At 40.9% G+C, this 16812-nt stretch overlaps 1 protein-coding gene across 2 annotated transcripts in view; it reads left to right on the top strand.

The window, feature by feature from the left end:
• The window catches only part of LOC106931385 (partitioning defective 3 homolog), a 389759-nt gene that overhangs the window by 345946 nt on the left and 27001 nt on the right, over positions 1–16812 (top strand). The gene's annotated exons all lie outside the window — the stretch shown is intronic.

Here is a 16812-nt window from a genome sequence, read left to right as displayed (position 1 = left end):
GGAGCTTTCTCACATTTTACCAGAGCCCGACTATAAGATCTACTCTTGTCTTTTTACTTTGACAGGTATCTTTCAAAAAACAGGGCTAAGTTAATTAATGTATACCTCATTAAACTAAATAATTATACTTGAACAATTCCATGCCCGATGGCCTTTTCCATGCCTCTGATTATTGACTGCTGCTGGTCCTGATTAGCATGTCGGTCACAGGGGGAATGATGGCCCGCAGTCATGGTGATAATTGAAAAAATATTCACAGCCAATGAGATTAAGTGTGTTTTCGTGGTTATAATGATCATGCTAACGCACTCTGGGTGGGGGGGGGCAACCAGCTGTCAGATGGACTTTTTTGATTGATTGATGTCTGAGCCGAGGTGATGGATGCACAGTCCCATTAAATCCAGTGACAGGCAGGCTGAGGCACTTCTGGGCTTTAGCAGTTTAAGGCAACGTAATGTCTACATTAAGAAAAAAAAAGCCACCATGGCCATGGATCATGATGGTGTCAGCTCCATATTATGTCTGGCTGGGTTGATAATAATGTCACGAATGTTTGGGGTCATAAGTCGAGGGGCTATTAACATATGCAAAACCCCTCTCAGGTTGACTGGAGAGGAAGGAAGAAGTTTTACAAACCTACATACTCGATCAACTAATCTTATTCTAACTTTTACAAATGTGGTTAAAAAAACAGGATTGGTGAGATTGAGGAAATTAACAAATACGGTACATTGCAGCTCCTAAAGTTTAAGTCAGTTTTGTTTGAGGTTGACTCTTACCAGCTTCAATTATTCCCCCAGTTTACTAAAGTAAATTAGACTCTATTTTATGAACTTTAATACGTTTACACTGTTATTTCTGAAAATCTGTGAATTTGACAACAATCTTACTATGCCTTATATAGATAACATGGGTAGTTCAAAAACAATTATTTCAAAAAGTTACAAAACAAAACAAAACAAAACAACAACAAAAAAAAAAAAAAACATTGGAGGAAAACATTGGAACACACCAAGGGTGCATTCACATCAGCTCTGTTTAGTCCACTTTAAATGTTTTCTTGGGGAGGTGTGAATGTGCAATCGAACTGCCTAAAAGCCCAGGTCTCTGTTCGGTTGTAGTGAACTCTGATGTGGTTCAGATGCATTTGTGACCCGTATTAAGTTTATTAAATGTAAAGTACTTCACTTTTGAATTTCTAAGATGCTATAAATCAATCATATGATTAACAATTTGGTTTTGGTGGAAAACATTGCGTGATACAGCACAATAAAAAGCATTTGGAAGGAAATCCACACACACAAACACACACACATATATATATATATATATATATATATATATATATATATATATATATATATATATATATATACTTTTTTTAAGCACAGTAGAGGTGGTGTGTTCTCAAACTCAATCAGAAATCATGACAAATGGAGCTGATTTCCATATTGATCAGAACAATCCGGACTATTCTGTTCCATAAATGGGTTGCTCTAATTTGACCTTTCATTTGCGTTCTGAAGCCTGCCCTCCCCCTCCCTTGACCCTCCACCGTTTTCCTCCATATTCTTCATTTCGTCCTCCATTTGTCAGTATCTGCCAGCCTCTTGACCTTCACATCGATTATTACACAATATTGATAGTCCCAATTGAAAGAACTCTGCCAGACATGTTTCTTTTCTTTCTGCGTCTCTCTGGTCATTACTGAATGTCATGACCTCTGACCTGCTCTGTTTTTTTGTTGTTTACCCTTCTTTCTGGAAACTGTCCAAAGAAATGGAAATGCCAGTTGAGAGCACCAAAAGAATCTCAACCTCTTTGCGTTTCCACATAACTTCAACATGAAACTATCCGAATGGGGGGTGGGAGAATAAAAAGAAGAAAAAAATTCATTCAAATCCATCTTTTTAATCCTGCTTTATTACACCCACCATCAATATTTTTATTGTTTAAAGTGGCTCCGGCTCTTGTCGGCTCTGGGTGATGGACATCCCACCGCGTCTCTCTCGTTAATTATGCATAGAAGGACTAGTGGCGGCGCACGGTGGGGTGGGGTGGATGGGAGGGCTGTTCAGGAGAAGACTTGTTGGGATGCGAACGGGGCAATGAGGGAAGCAACGTGGGGCTGATGTGAATTATTTACGGCCGGCTCGTGGTTCACATGCTGAGCGTCAGGGCTCTGACATTTGGAAAAGGGAGCGATCGTCTGTATTCGGCGCAGCGTGACGTCGCGCCGAAGTAAATGAGATTCTTTACAGGTGTAAGCCTCCTAGAACGAACCTGAGAAACCCGAGTGGCCTAATAAAAGGCAGGATTTCTGCTCTGCTTGTTAGTCATTAAAAAAGGATTAAAACTGCCTGTACACGCTGGCAAAAAAAAGAAGAAGAAAATGAAGAAGAAATATAAAAAAAAAGCCACAGTATGAAAGCAAACCTAAGAAGGCAAGTCTGTTGCGATACATTTTAGAAATCTTATCTAATATACAACCAATCGACTTTTGCTTCTCGAGCCTGTTTAAATTCTGATGTTAGCTTTTCATTACAGGTAGTCTGTCAGAGTGTGTCGCTTTGGTAATGTACCAGAAAAGCAAACAAGTACTAGAGGTTTGGGCGCATGTGAATATCTGTATATGTTGAGTAGATCAATCTGCTCCTTCGTATTCTGACAGGTTCCCATATATTTGCATTAAACAACCACCGAGCTCGTACGCCGTATAAAAACCTTTGGCTTCGTTCACCTGGAGTAGCTCAAAAACCACAGAAGACATTTTTTCCGGTTATGTCCAGAGTCTGCTCCGTTAGCCGTACATTTAATTGAAGGTAATTTCTTATAAATAACATTCAATTTCCTTTTCCATTCTTTTTCCAGCAGCACAGAATGCCAAAAAACATTAACTTTGTGGTTCTTTTTTTACATTTGCCGTGCTGACGTGTGGTGTATTTTACTTGAAAAACCCATCTTTTTGCGGTGGTCAGAGAAGAGCAATGGGGGCAGCTGATAGATGCTTCAGTTTGAGAGGGTGTTGTTAAAGTAAACGGGAGGCAGGGGAGCTGATTGGCCTCAGGTTGAAAGCCAACGCACGAGTTTGAACTGGAACTTCAGGGTTAGAAAATAGGCCACTTTCACTTTCCCATTGTATATAGGCTTAGTGCCTTGCAATGTTCAAATCAATCCGATTAAATACAGAAGCTACAATTAACTTGATAGAAAATCTGAATCAAAATAAAATGCTTAGAGGTTGTCGGTTTCAGGGTTGTGAACATGTTTTCAATTTTCCGCGTAGGTGGTAGTGTTGGTTTCATTCAGTGACTGAAGCCGAATGCTTTAGCTTCTCAGGTTTTAACGTGGCAATCAATAGAAAACCTGCAGAGGTACCTTATCACGGCATAACACCTGCTTTAGGTATCTGCCATTTGATTTGAGAAAACTGCGTGCCGACTGTTTTAGGTTGCACAAAGCAGCGTAGTTAATAACCAGCTTCATTTATAATGTTGTTGTCAGGGATTTTATTGACAGATAACTGATATCTCATAAAAGCTGTCTTTAAAACCCAATGGGCTCATAAAAGCTGTTTAGCTGGATACCTTAGCGTAAAGCTTCAACACCTTTTCTTTGGATTTCATGGAAAGCGTACTTCAGCTAATTTCAGCAGTCGGGTTGACTCACATGTTCGGTTTTGTTTCATTTTTTGTTATTAGGATCAGAAGCAAAATTCATGACTTGAAGGTTTTTACGACAGGTACTTACAAGTTTCACACATGTAATCATCTTAGACGATCGTCTCACACTGCTGCGTCTTTGTGCGAAGAGGCCCTGCCCTTAACGGAATGCAGGTGTTAAAGTGCGTCTCTCCCTCTTCAAACTTTGTCTCTTTTTGAATCAGTTTATTGCCATCAGTGGCCCATGCTTCACAGTTCTTCATCTTTACACCGAGTGCTGAGAATGAATCATTGAGATTTTCAGAACCATCAGGACGAACTCTGTTTGTAGAGGTTTTCTGTTCCCATGCAGTGAACATGACGCTGACTTTTCTTTGATGTTTTTCTTTTCTATTTTAAATCTGTTTAACAGGATGGAAATAAAGCACTTGATGTGGCGTTTAAACTGTGTTAGGGTGAATTAGATTTAGCCAAACCTATAAAAGTTAGATAATGAACTTCATCTACCTCCTGTGCTTAGTAAAACGTCTTCAAATTTACATTTCAAGTAACTTTGGAACATCTTTCTTTTTTTCCAAGTTTATAGCCCTCAGTACTTGTAGATTTAGCTGTTTTAAGTGCATAATTGTAATTTAATTTACTTTGTAAATGTAAGTGAGCAGTGGTTTTTTCCTTTAAGATTAATGCAAGCCACACTGCGCAATGGACTAATAATAACACTGGTTATGACTTCATGAATGCATGCAGTCTGTCTGAAGAGAAGAAGTGCTGACTCGTGGCAGACTGCGAGATGAGTCATGCAAACGCCACATTAACGTAGCAGACTTTTATTAGCTGGAAAACGACTGGCTTGTTTTGCAGAACGTGTTAATATGCTGGCTGGTTTTCTGCTCACTTAAGAACACTGTTCTCTCTCTCTCTCCCTTTTTTTTAGGCCCGAGCAGCGAAGCGCTGGCGAAGGCCTATTGTAATCACAGGATTTCTTCTTCTTTTTTTTATTTTTCCGCCACTTCATGCGGCTGTTTGGGGCCTTTATTTTATTTCATTTTCAAAAACTCACAAAACTTCACCCAAAATTGTCCCCCGAGGAAAATTTTCGGATTCAGGTGGAATCACAAGCAGACGTGGCCAAAATGCTCTACATTTTGCTCTACCATGGTCTAAACCCAACAGGAAGTCGGCCATTTTGGATCAAAGCCATCATCATGTCCATTTTATTGACGTTGTATCTGAGCAAACTTGTCCTATGTCAAACCATGTTGGTGTGGCCAAGCTCCAAATCTGGCCATTCGCCATGAAACATCAAGATGGAATAACTTCCCCATAGAAGCTCCCAGTTGCATCAAACGTCATTGGTATCATCACAGAGCAGAGCTCATCACATTCAAATGGTGAATTTGTGATATCACTTTAGCCCCGGCTCCTTCCAACAGCAAGTCACCTGTTGGAAGGAACTATTAGAGCAGTTAGAGCAGTCTTTCTTTGTGTTGGAAGAAAGACTGCTCTAAATCATACATACCTCATCTTATTTACAGTAAACTTGTTAGGATTGAGATTTGCTAGCCTCTAAAGAACCCAATATCTTTAAATTGCATTTCTGTTCTACTGGGGTTATGTGTCGTCAGGGAGCGCCGAGGAAGACATCGGTGTGTATCGCCTTGCGGACAGGTGCAGGAACTGCACGAGAGCGTCGGCGGTGGTGAGAGTGTGGCGGTGCTGGAACTCCCGCGGTTGCCAATAGGCCTTCGGTTCACTTTGCTGCGAGGGCCTCCAACGCTGCTTGAGGCTTTAATCTTTATTTTTTTCCGGTCATAAGTTACTCATTAGCTCCATTTACTAAGTATTTCTTAAAGTGAGGTCTTAAATTATTAAATCTAGTACTAGTGCAAAATTATGAGTCACTTCCATTGGTTTCTTTTTGTTTTTCTTCAAATTTATTTTAATCAGAAATAGCCAATGGAAAATAAAACAATGTAACTGAAACTACATTATCTACAGATCATACAGGAGGCTTCTGAAGTCTTATAGGAAAGGTTTGATAGGCATGGATTTATGGCTCCAATATGAGATTTCAATGAGCTTGATTCATTTGTGTCTGTGGTATTTAAACAATCTAGAAAGACTGCCTGAAAGGAAAATTAAAATAATAAAAAAATGGAAATGAAATAAATCATTATAAAATATAGATATCTTATGCTGAATTTACTTGTTGGTGACCAAAGTTGTGTGCAATTTTGTTCTCTGTAGCTAATAACTTACCTTTAAGCAGTTACGAGGCACGGTTGCGGCAATAACTTGACAGGTTGTTGCTAGGTAACCAAGAGTGAGAGAGTGAGTTGCTAGGTAACCAAAGAGTGATCTTGACCCTTTGCACGTGACGTCACACTACTCAGAACTCTACCCACTCTCCCATGACACGTCAAAAACCGTAAACATGATTATGGTCCCACTACTACAATTTAGCTGACCTTAATATTTCCTGTGTTTTATTTTGGTCATTATTGTTTCACACAGATGTGTGTGTGTGACAGGCGTGTGTATTGGACATTTATAGAAATACGCAACAAATCGTATCGGTTCACACAACATTTAACAGCCAAATATGATTACATATTTTACGGAACGAGTGGCAACCCCATGCCCTCATGCTAACATTAGCCTTGTATCTAAAATACAAGGCATTTTACATAATTTCATATAGCTATGTTTATCATACTGAATGGATTAAGTCACTGTAAATTCTAACATGCTGGTGACATCACACGTTACCAACAGCATTTATGCTAACCTTAGCACTTTGGATCATTTTAATTTATAGAGTAATGTTAGTGTATAAATTAAAATTATATACTAACTGTTAGCATACTAACAGTTAATATGCTAACTGTTAGCATACTGAATGACACATGTGATGTCACCAGTATGTTTACTTACATTGACTTAATCAATTCAGTATGGTAAATATTCTAATAAATATGAAATTATGTAAAATGCTTATTTTAGGTATGAGGCACTACTAGCCTTATACCTAAAATAAGTATTTTGGCTATCATTAGCCAAAATATCATTAGGCAGCCCATGGAGGGGAACTAACTACTAAAGGAACAATTTTAAAACCAACTAACTACTAACAAACATTTTTAAAACCAACTAACTACTAAATAAGCAAGTTTAAAATTATCTAAGTACTAAAACAATTTTAAAAAGACCTACAGTGGATATAAAAAGTATACACACCAAATATAAAATAAAAAAACTTACAATAACCTGGTTGCATAAATATGCACACCCTTAAACTAATACTTTGTTGCAGCACCCTTGGCTTTTATTACAGAACTCAGTCTTTTTGGGTAGGAGCCTATCAGCGTGGTACATCTTGATGTGGGAATATTTGCCCACTCTTCTTTGCAAAACTGCTCCAAATCCGATAGTTTGTGAGGGTATCTACTGTGCACAGCCCTCTTCAGATCACCCAACAGATGTTTGATGGGATTCAGGTCTGGACTCCAGCCTTAATCTTATTCCGGCGAAGCCATTCTTTTGTTGATTTAGATGTGTGCTTTGGGTCATTGTCAAGCTGACTAACTACTAAGACTAACTACTAAGAGTATACGTTGGAATTGACTCGTTCCACCACATATTTGAAAATTAGATTGTTTAAATTGTCAGTGTGTTCTGTTCGGACATCTCCGCCAACCTTGTTGACCTTGGCGAAGGCTTCAGGCACCTTGTTGCCAACAATTCCTTTTATGGCTTCAGTGGTGCGACTGTCCTTTGGAAGACTAACTTGATCGTTAGCTGTAAAGAGCTCCAAGATGTCTTCCAAAATCCTGACCAGAATGCAGGTGGTGGTGCGAGCGGGGTCTCCAGTTGCCAAACGTGTCCACTCCATCCAGGTTAAGTTCAAGAAAAGTGGGTGAAGTATAAACCTCAGGATGTAGACTGTGACAATCTGAGTCATTCCTCTTGCCATAATCGCTGTAGACTTTACTGATTTGAGGAAAAGCTTCAAGTTTTCTGCTGTAACGCGAGATGAACAGGAACTGATCCAGGCTCTGCGACAAAGGACTGCAAAGTGAGGGTTTGAGAAGAAGAAAGTCCAAATAAAGACCCTAATGTATATGACGTCCGTTCATCAAACCCGTCGAATTCTATGATCTCACATAATAAGTCACGTTTCCTAGACTTATGTAAAAACTGTGTCCGGATTCAGGGTCTGCATACGGGTCCTTCGAAGACCGCGAATATCGACGACCGGAAGAGAGAAGCTGTTAAATACAGTTCTAGCCTTTAGCTAGCAAAAACAACCAATGCGCTTCTTTAAAGCTAGTCAAAAAAACAGACATGTGGTAGCTTAATATTGCTTTTATTCAGTTTATTTCACTTTAAAAATGCTCACAGGACGCTGTACGGTCGGCTGCAGAAACGGATAAGGATGAAAACCAAACTTGTAATTTTATTGCGTAACCTTTAACGAGGAACGGTGTGGCGGCAAAGGATGGCAGCTGTCAATCATAACGACTGGCAGCCCTCGGTGTAAGGATTTGCAGTGAACAGTTTTTTTTTATCAAGTAAGAAGACTAACGTTCATATACTTTATAAGTAAGTATGATTAGAAACGTATTGGTTTATGGAAAAAGTATAGGTCTAACCATTGGTAGCCATAGAGATAATGCCGCACCGTCATGTAGCCTAGCATGTATGGAAAAAACTGGTTAGCATCGCGTCTTTTGTAAGTTTTTACTGCTTCTCCGGTTTAAGGGAAAACTGTTTATGACATAGTGATATAAATCATGTGGTGTGAATTCAGACAAAGTCGGTAATTTGATCAACACATCAAGAGGGAGGATGTACGGGTCGGTTTCTAAGCTGGCTGTTTCCAAACTTGGTAAATACCGCTGTCTATGAGCCCCAAATAGGTGTTACGTTCAAAGACAAATTAGCTCGACCCGAACAAGTAGAACCTAGAACCCGACGGACCCACCGGTGGGTCCAGCTGCCACGTGACCTCGGCTCGCTCTTTAAACAAAGGCTCCACGTGCCTTTAAATTTTTTTTTATTTTTTATTATCCGCTAAAAGAGGCTTTAATCTTTCAAAAACTATTCCGCATAAAGGTTTTGCCCAAAATGTTAAGTTTAAATTTATTTATACCCCCTGAGGGGGTAAGAGGTTAATAAACTGGTAAAACAACTTTGGAAAACAATTTCAGTCGCTCTGTTCAATACTCCGTTCCTCACTTCCGACGTCCATCATGGCGCCTCGATTGATGTAGTGACGTAGTTGCAAAAGTAGCTAGTTGATTTCACCAACTTTGCTTAGCTGACCATGAAAGGTAAAGTTTTTCCTGTGCCTACATCCCCCAGAATGCTGTGTGGTTCTGGATCAGAGCTAAGAAAATATATTATTCTATCTGATGTATTATCTATTGATATTAATCATGTGTCTATAACAATATATATTGTTTTTGGTTTATTGTCCAGCTCTGACTGATAGCCTGCATTTTAAAAATGAACAAGTGTCAACTGGGGCTGGCCTAAATTGTCTCTAGCTGACAGGAAGTTGTACATGTGAGTGGTAGTTCAGAGCTGTGTGTAGGTATGAGTGTGAATGAATAATTTATACAAACAGCAGTGTTACTCTTTCTCACTTCCTTCTGTTTCCATTTTAATGAAGAAAATTCCTCATAGAGGATAATTCTACTACCTGCATGTTGGACAGGAAGCCAACGCAGGGTAAAAGCTGTAGATTTGAACCAGGATGTCGACAGAACAGCAAGTGCTTGCTTTATCTTCTCAGAAAGTGTGATGGTAAAGCATTGTGCTTGTAGATCAGCTGCAAGTGTTACGTAAAGCTGCGTTAATTATGTAGAGAGACTCAAATGCATGTCTTAAGTGATTCCTCTGTTGACATGCTGTAAGTGTTTACTCTGTCATCTCATTTCTGCATAGCCAACAGATTGGACTTTTGAATTGCAGGAAACTCCTCGAGAGTCAGAATCGCCTTTTTGCTTTCTTATGACATCATGATATTATCACCAGGGGAAACGGCATAGGAAGTGGTGTGGGAAGTTGAAAAGGCAAGGTGAAATGTGTCAAAATAAGGGGTGGCTCCCTTCCTGTGCCAGGGCCTCCTCTCATGCTTAAAAACCTGGATGATCTTCTTTTTGGGATTAACCAGCAGAAGTCTTTCTTGAACCTCCTGCATGCTGTCTATTTTTTTATTTTTAGTTATTTCCGTGCACCGTTGTGATTATGATATAGGCTGGAGCTTTATTTACGGTACACAGACATGACTGATGTAGAGACGGAAGTTGGCTGCCATCAACACATCTAAAACTTTTGTTTTCCCCACAACACTGCAAGTGATTCTTAGCAAATTTCCTGTCAGTTTCCAGTCAGTTCCAGAATGTTCTCATTTAGTTATTTTTTCTAACCGGGTACATTCACCGCTTCACACATTACTATCCAGATCAGCTGGTTACATAGTGCTTACTGTCTTAGTCATTGACATGTTGCTTAACCCCGTCAAAGCACTTCAGACATTCTCACATCCACAAATCACTTGACAGTGCCCTCTTTTCAGTTCTCTTTTCTAAATGCCATTGTAGTCTGGCACTCCTAGGATGCAACTGTTGCAGTCATTGAAGAGATCAATGTTAGCCCAACCTTGTCTTGACCATGACGTTTGGGGCCCTCCAACCTTTTTCAACACACCTGAGTCATACAATCAGTGGGACTCTGGAACACGTAACTGCATACTGAGGAGGTGATTCAGCTATTTGTTTCAGATATGTTGAACCAGGGACACATCTGAAAGTTGGTAGACACCAGCCCTCAAGGTCTAGAGTTGAAGTCCCCTAATCTAAAGCTTTAAACATCTCAACTCAACTACAGCCTCTCTAAGTGGTAAGCAGACTGTCAGGGAGAGTTTAAACAACCTCAGTGGTAATGGTTTTGGTTTCATGTGGATCGACTCCACCACCTCCTCCTGAGTATTGGTGTGCGGCCCTCTCTTGGCGGGTCCGTGGTGGAACCATGTTCTTTCCATTTGATGAAAATAGATTTGACGGTGCTCTGGGGGATCATCAGAGATTTAGATTTTTTTGTTTTATATCCCAACCTTGATTTTTTTATTTTTTTTATTTTTTTTTACTTCTGAGCAGCTTTGTCCCTAACTTGTTTGGAGAGCTCTTGGATATTCATGGTGGTATTTGGTTAGAGGTGGCGTTGCAGCCTCTGGGGCCTTTCAGAAACGGTGTGACACAGGTGGGTTTCATTTTCCTAAGCATATTTTTTTCTTATTTAATTTCATCAACTTAGAATACTTTGTGCAGATGCATCATATACAATTTAGATTTAGAAACATTTAAATACAACTTGCAATGTAGCAAAACACACAAAAAATGCCAAGAGGGGTGAATACTTTCACAAGGTACCGTTCAAGGTCGTAGATGACGCTAAAGAAATGCCTGTTTTCTTCATAATCATCAGCTCCATTTCCCTAGATGACATTTTTCTGTGCTCCACTTTGGGGCAGGCTTATTTTTACATCTTTCTCCGTCGGGAATTGGCAGATGAATTGCACACTAGAGCACTGCCATGCCGGACTGCCCGCTGGAAGGAGCAACTCCACAGACGTCGCTTCTGTCCCTTCCTAATCAGAGCTCCAACCCCCCAGTCACGCCACCACTGTGGCCTCGGTAGGCGTCCCAGATGATGGCCTCTTAAGACCCCCGAGGTCCTCCGTATGTGCTGCTTTGCAGTCTGACTGAAACCATGGATACCCGTTCACACAGCTCAACCTCAGCGAGGGCTGCAATCTCAAAGTGCGGGAGGTTCAGCTGGAGAGGCGCCACTGATGGTGCACCAGTCACAGGAACACACGGGTGAAGTCAGAGCCTGACAAATCCAGGGTATTATCAGGCCCTTTGTCAGGCCTGCAGCTGTCACTTACCAGGCTAGTGGGAGAGCATGAGGGGGACAGAGGGGGATTCATAAACTATCTCTTTAACCACAAGGGACGGTGGAGGCATTTAAGGATAAAACGAATGGAAATAAAATAAGGAAGATCTGTTTTTCTGAAGAAATTAGCTGGAAAATAGCAACAATACTAAGGCTTGCTAAAATGTAGTAAACACCTTGAGGGGTATCACTAACATGTTGACTAACATTGACTTGCTTCATTCAACATTAGTGTTTAATCTTAAATAAGCTAAAATGCTGAAGTTAGCTTAAATGCTGTCAGTAGAATATGAACTTACATTGACCTATTCATTCAGTAAGCTAAACATGGCTAAAATGCTTATTTTAGCTCTAAGGCTAATATCAGCATGAGCCCTATCAATAGCATGTAGAGGACTAGCATCTTGACACTACCTGTAGGATGTGGGTTGTCACTAGCATGTTAACTAACACTTACATGCTCCATTAAGTTGGCAGGCATTAGTGTATAAGTTAAAATTAGCTAAAATACTAAAGTTAGCATAAATGCTGTTAGTAGAATGTGGTATCACAAGCGTTTACATTGACTTGCTACTTTCACTATGCTAAACATAGCTAATATATTTAAAACATTCTAACGTTAGCATAAGGCTTATCACTAGCATGTTGACACAGCCACTAGGATGTTGGATATCACCAGCATGTTGACTAACATCGACATGCTACATTTGGTATGTAAAGCTTAGTTTCTATATAAAAATTAGCTAAAGTGCTAATGTTAGCAAACCTCAAAGGATCGTTGAGTCATTTAAGGATAAAAGATGTTGAAATAAAATGAGGAAAGTACCATAATAGAGGAACAAGGCATGAAAAGAGATTCTTTTTTTTTTTTTTTTTTTGAAGATGAGAATGAAAGTATAAGGAACGAGGAAGGAAATGCCAGAAGGGGGTATATATGCTTGAAACACTTTCATTTGATTGCTTCCCAAAATCATGGTGATTGGCTGAAGATGGTTTACCCCCCCCGCCCCCCCAAAAAAAACCTAAAAAATGTTTTATCTCAGTCCTTCTTCCCTACATATATGACCAGGGGTAAAATAGATCTAATCTCCTTCTATCATCGCAGTTGGTCCGTTTCCCCCCCCACCGTCCCCAAAAAAAGCCTCATCTTTCCGTCTTTGAAATAAATGAAAGTCCACAGGGTGATGGAATAAAGATGAGCCGAGGCTTTGACTTGATGCAAGATTGCCACAGGGCCCAGACTTAAGAAGCCTGCACCCTCATCTGCTGCGGAGAGATACTGGGGCCACGGCAAGGAACCAGATAATCTGATAGAATTTCAATCAACATCGATCAGATAAGAAAATAGCAGAATGTCGGACTTTAAAGTTGCGACGGCGCTCCAGCAGCTTCAGCTTTTTGTTTAGTTTATTTGAAAATGAACACCCAGCGACAACTTGCCGAACTCCTGTCAATCTCCGGAGGAAACTTTAGCCTCGGTAATTCCGACGCACCGCTCCAGCTGGCTTGGAGCGCCCTCTGACCTCCAGGTATTCTCATATGATATGTGTTATGCTCAGAGTGACGGGATTACTCCTTTATTAGCCGGTGGCAGCGTTTACGGGACATGTAGAGACTCGGAGCGCCTTTGATCCGCCAACAGAAGCAAACAGGCGGACTGCAGCATAGTTTGCATCTCTCGGCTTAAGCCTTCTGGTGTGGGAGACATCTGCAAAAATCCTCTTGGATCAAAGGATGACTATTACACTGACAGGCCTCTGCACATCCCCAGCTGCAGCTTTAGAGCGCTCATGACCCCTGTCAGCAGGCCACCAGGTTTAAAAAAAACACAGGTGGGAGCGGGGGTCACGCATTCGGACACATGCAAACACACACCCGCCATTGTTCCGTCTGCTGTGAAAACCGGAGCACTTATCGCTTGTTACTGCCGAAGCCCGCAGCTTTTTGGACTTCTTCTACTTCAGCTGTTGCATTCAAAGTGGCAGGTGTAGAGAATCACTGGAAATGTTGTTTTTATTCATAAGCCGCAGAAGTCTTATTTGTTCTGACCCTGCCCGCCTGTAAATTCACAAGTTCGCCTCTTTCAATAAGCTCTCAGACACGCTCTAAAGGCAGCAATGGTGTGGATGTTCTGTGTACTTGTACCAGACTGGAAATGAATTGCCCTTTCCCCGTCTGCGTCTTTGGCGCTTTTTAAGTGAACCGATACTCTTGAACTGTTTCACAATTTGTTGTGTTACGGCCGCACAGTTTGGCATACGGTTGTGTTATTGAGATTTTATGTGGTAGAGCAATTCAGTATTGCATAACTGAAATGGAAGAAATATAACACGTTTATTGAACCATTCTGTAAAATGGAGCACCTGTTTGTGTCAGGACCTATCAGGTCTATATTTTTAGAACAACCTTTCAATGCAGAAGCAGATTCAACTCTAGAGGCTTATCTCCGTCCTTAGTTTCAGGTTATTTTCAGCTATTTATAGCATTAATCTTCCAATAACACATAAATATCAAGTGAAATTTTCAAATTTCCTGTCAACTTTAAACATTTTTTTAAATCAAAAACATGGCAGGCTGCTGAAGCACCCAACCATCGGGCTTAGCATGTTTTCTGGGTAAAACCCTGCACAAGCATCTAAATTGTCACTCTTATGATCATGACAGGCATTCTGTATGCAGCCTCTCTGTGCACATATTACCAGAGAACTTTTTCCTCTTACATGGGTAAGAGCAAACTAATGAGGATTGCTCATTTATGTTCCCTAATACCCAACTAATGCTGCAGTGACACATTCTGCCAGTCTGTGAGGTTGTCTCCTGATCTGAGTTGCCGGTTTCCTGTGCCAGTCTCCGCTTGTCTCACTTCTACTTTAGGCTCATTACAGACGCTGATGCATTCGGAGGTAAATTTAGCAGAGAGACCTTGATGCATCGGTAACAGTCACGACCGACTAATTAACCGCTGAATTGCTCGGGCTTGAGGAGTTACAGTGAAGTCAACTGAAACCATCTTTTGAGTCTACAGAGCTGTGCCAGACGCTTGCTGTTTGTCAAAGCAGGCCGACTTCGTCCCTAATTGGGGTCCTTGCTTAATTCTGAGATGTAGCTTACTCCATATTGCCTTTATGAAGTGTGGAAGTCTTTCCAGGAAACCAGTGTCTGGACACAGCTGTGTGGGGCGGAGGACCGAGAACAGGAGTCACTGTATAGCAGTTTGATAATCCCCAGACTTCCTTTGTACTGTCATGGTAGTTTTACCCTTCATTAAATCTGACCCGGGGAATAGGCCTGTACTCAACGCAGTTTCCATTTGCAGCACAAGTTACTGAAACACAAGGGTTCTAATTCTTTAATTTGCTCCAGGACTTGCTTTCACTCATCTGTTCACATTCTTCAACCCACCACATCATCCATCATACACTGGACTAGACCCCTGTTTATTCATAGAGACAGGTTGATTGTAAGAATGGAAGAAGAACGTCAGTAGAGATGTTTACGGCATAAAGTACCTGGCTCTCATAGCCGATACACGTTTGAGATGCTGATTGTAACAAAAACCTTCCCTTAAGGGTCAAACAGAAAAATCTATGAAACTGTTTGCTTGCAGTGAGTCTGGCCTTCTCTTTGACCAACAGCAGGGATTAAGCTAATTGCATGCAGTGGACTTCACAGATCTGTGTTTGGAGTTTTCCCACCTCCTCCTGTCTTGTTAAGCCTCTCATTTAACAAGCTGGGATGGTAGCAGAACGTCCGCTGTCTAAGCAGAAATAAAAGAGAGATTTAATAGGTACCTTGCAAACACATTCATACCCACTTTTCAGATTTCTATTCGCATAAAGCTGGTATTTTTGCTAGCTTTTGCAAAAAGCTAGCAAAAGACCATCACACCACCTTGTGATGGTCTGTTACGTGAAATTGTAACTGTGATGTGAAAAATTATAAGGGATATGAAGACTTTCAAAACTGGAAAAAAAATAGTGTTAAAGTAGACTTTCAATCATTGGTGAGAAGCTAATGCTAAAGGTCAAACTTCAGTTCAAATTATATCAAAGTAAGAGCGACCAGCATAGAAAGGGAAAGAAAGAGAGAACATTTTCTGGAATGGCTTTCTAATTTTAATTAATCACATTTTTTATTATGGCCTTTGCTATTTAATCCACCTCAAATAAATAGAGAGGGAACATTGATTTAGCAATGAACAGCAACAAAAAGCCTCTACCATCAGCCCACACCATAAAAGCATAAGCTACCTCACACCCCAGCGAGCCACCTAATTGCCCTCGTCCGCATAAAAAGGGCCTAATGCACTCCCCACACGTATAAACTCATAGGAATCAAATGGAGTATAACTAATACAATTGATTGTGATCAGGCAGTATGAATAACACAATAACCGAGTTTCCCCCAAGTGCTGCTAAGAAGGAAGCGCCGAGATCCATGCATCATTTAGGAGCCGCTATTTATTGTGCTTTTAATGAAGCCTGATTGGCAGCGTGTCCTGGTGCCCATTATCATCAGAGGGATGTGCTCATTCTAATCTGCAATTATCGGCATAATTGCGCTCGGAATCCTCGGAGTCTAAATAAGCAATCACTTCACCGGTGCTCGCGGCGCCACCTGTGCGATCGGCTCCGGGTAGACGCGGCCATGACGCTGCCAGTCCCATCTATCGATGCACCGTTTTAAAGCTCGTCGTCATCGCCATTTATTCTTCATTTAATGTTTTTTTTGTTTTTTTTATGTTACATCCATCTTGGCTTACTTTGTGTTTTTTTGTATTTTTTTTCCCTCCCACGTGCTTTTGTTTAACCTTTCGTGTTCCCCCCTCCGCCGTGAACATCCCTCGTACTTTTATCTCTTCGTCCTTGCCTGACCCGCGCCGCTCATTCCAGTCCATCACCACCCCTCCTGTCTCCTCCTCCCTCCCCACCCAGCGCAAATTCCTAACCTTTGGTCACTTTCATCCTCGTGGTATGCATAAACTCGGGCTTATTATCAAGCCGGTTGTTTCATCATAATTATGTGTTTTGTCATGTGCTGCCTCTGTAGCTGATGATAAAAGGAGAGCCTGATTAAGCTGAGGGAGCACTATTGATTCCTATTGACAGGCCCCTCAAAGGCCTTTAATGAAGGAGATGTAAATGAGGGTTTTCCACGCTGTTTAATGACTATGTGCTATAAAAGGCCG

Source organism: Poecilia mexicana, unplaced genomic scaffold, assembly GCF_051168715.1.
Source record: "Poecilia mexicana isolate PSO_F unplaced genomic scaffold, ASM5116871v1 scaffold_20, whole genome shotgun sequence".
Taxonomy (NCBI): domain Eukaryota; kingdom Metazoa; phylum Chordata; class Actinopteri; order Cyprinodontiformes; family Poeciliidae; genus Poecilia; species Poecilia mexicana.
Note: the sequence above shows the minus strand (reverse complement) of the source record. Positions and strands in the feature narration are given on the sequence as shown.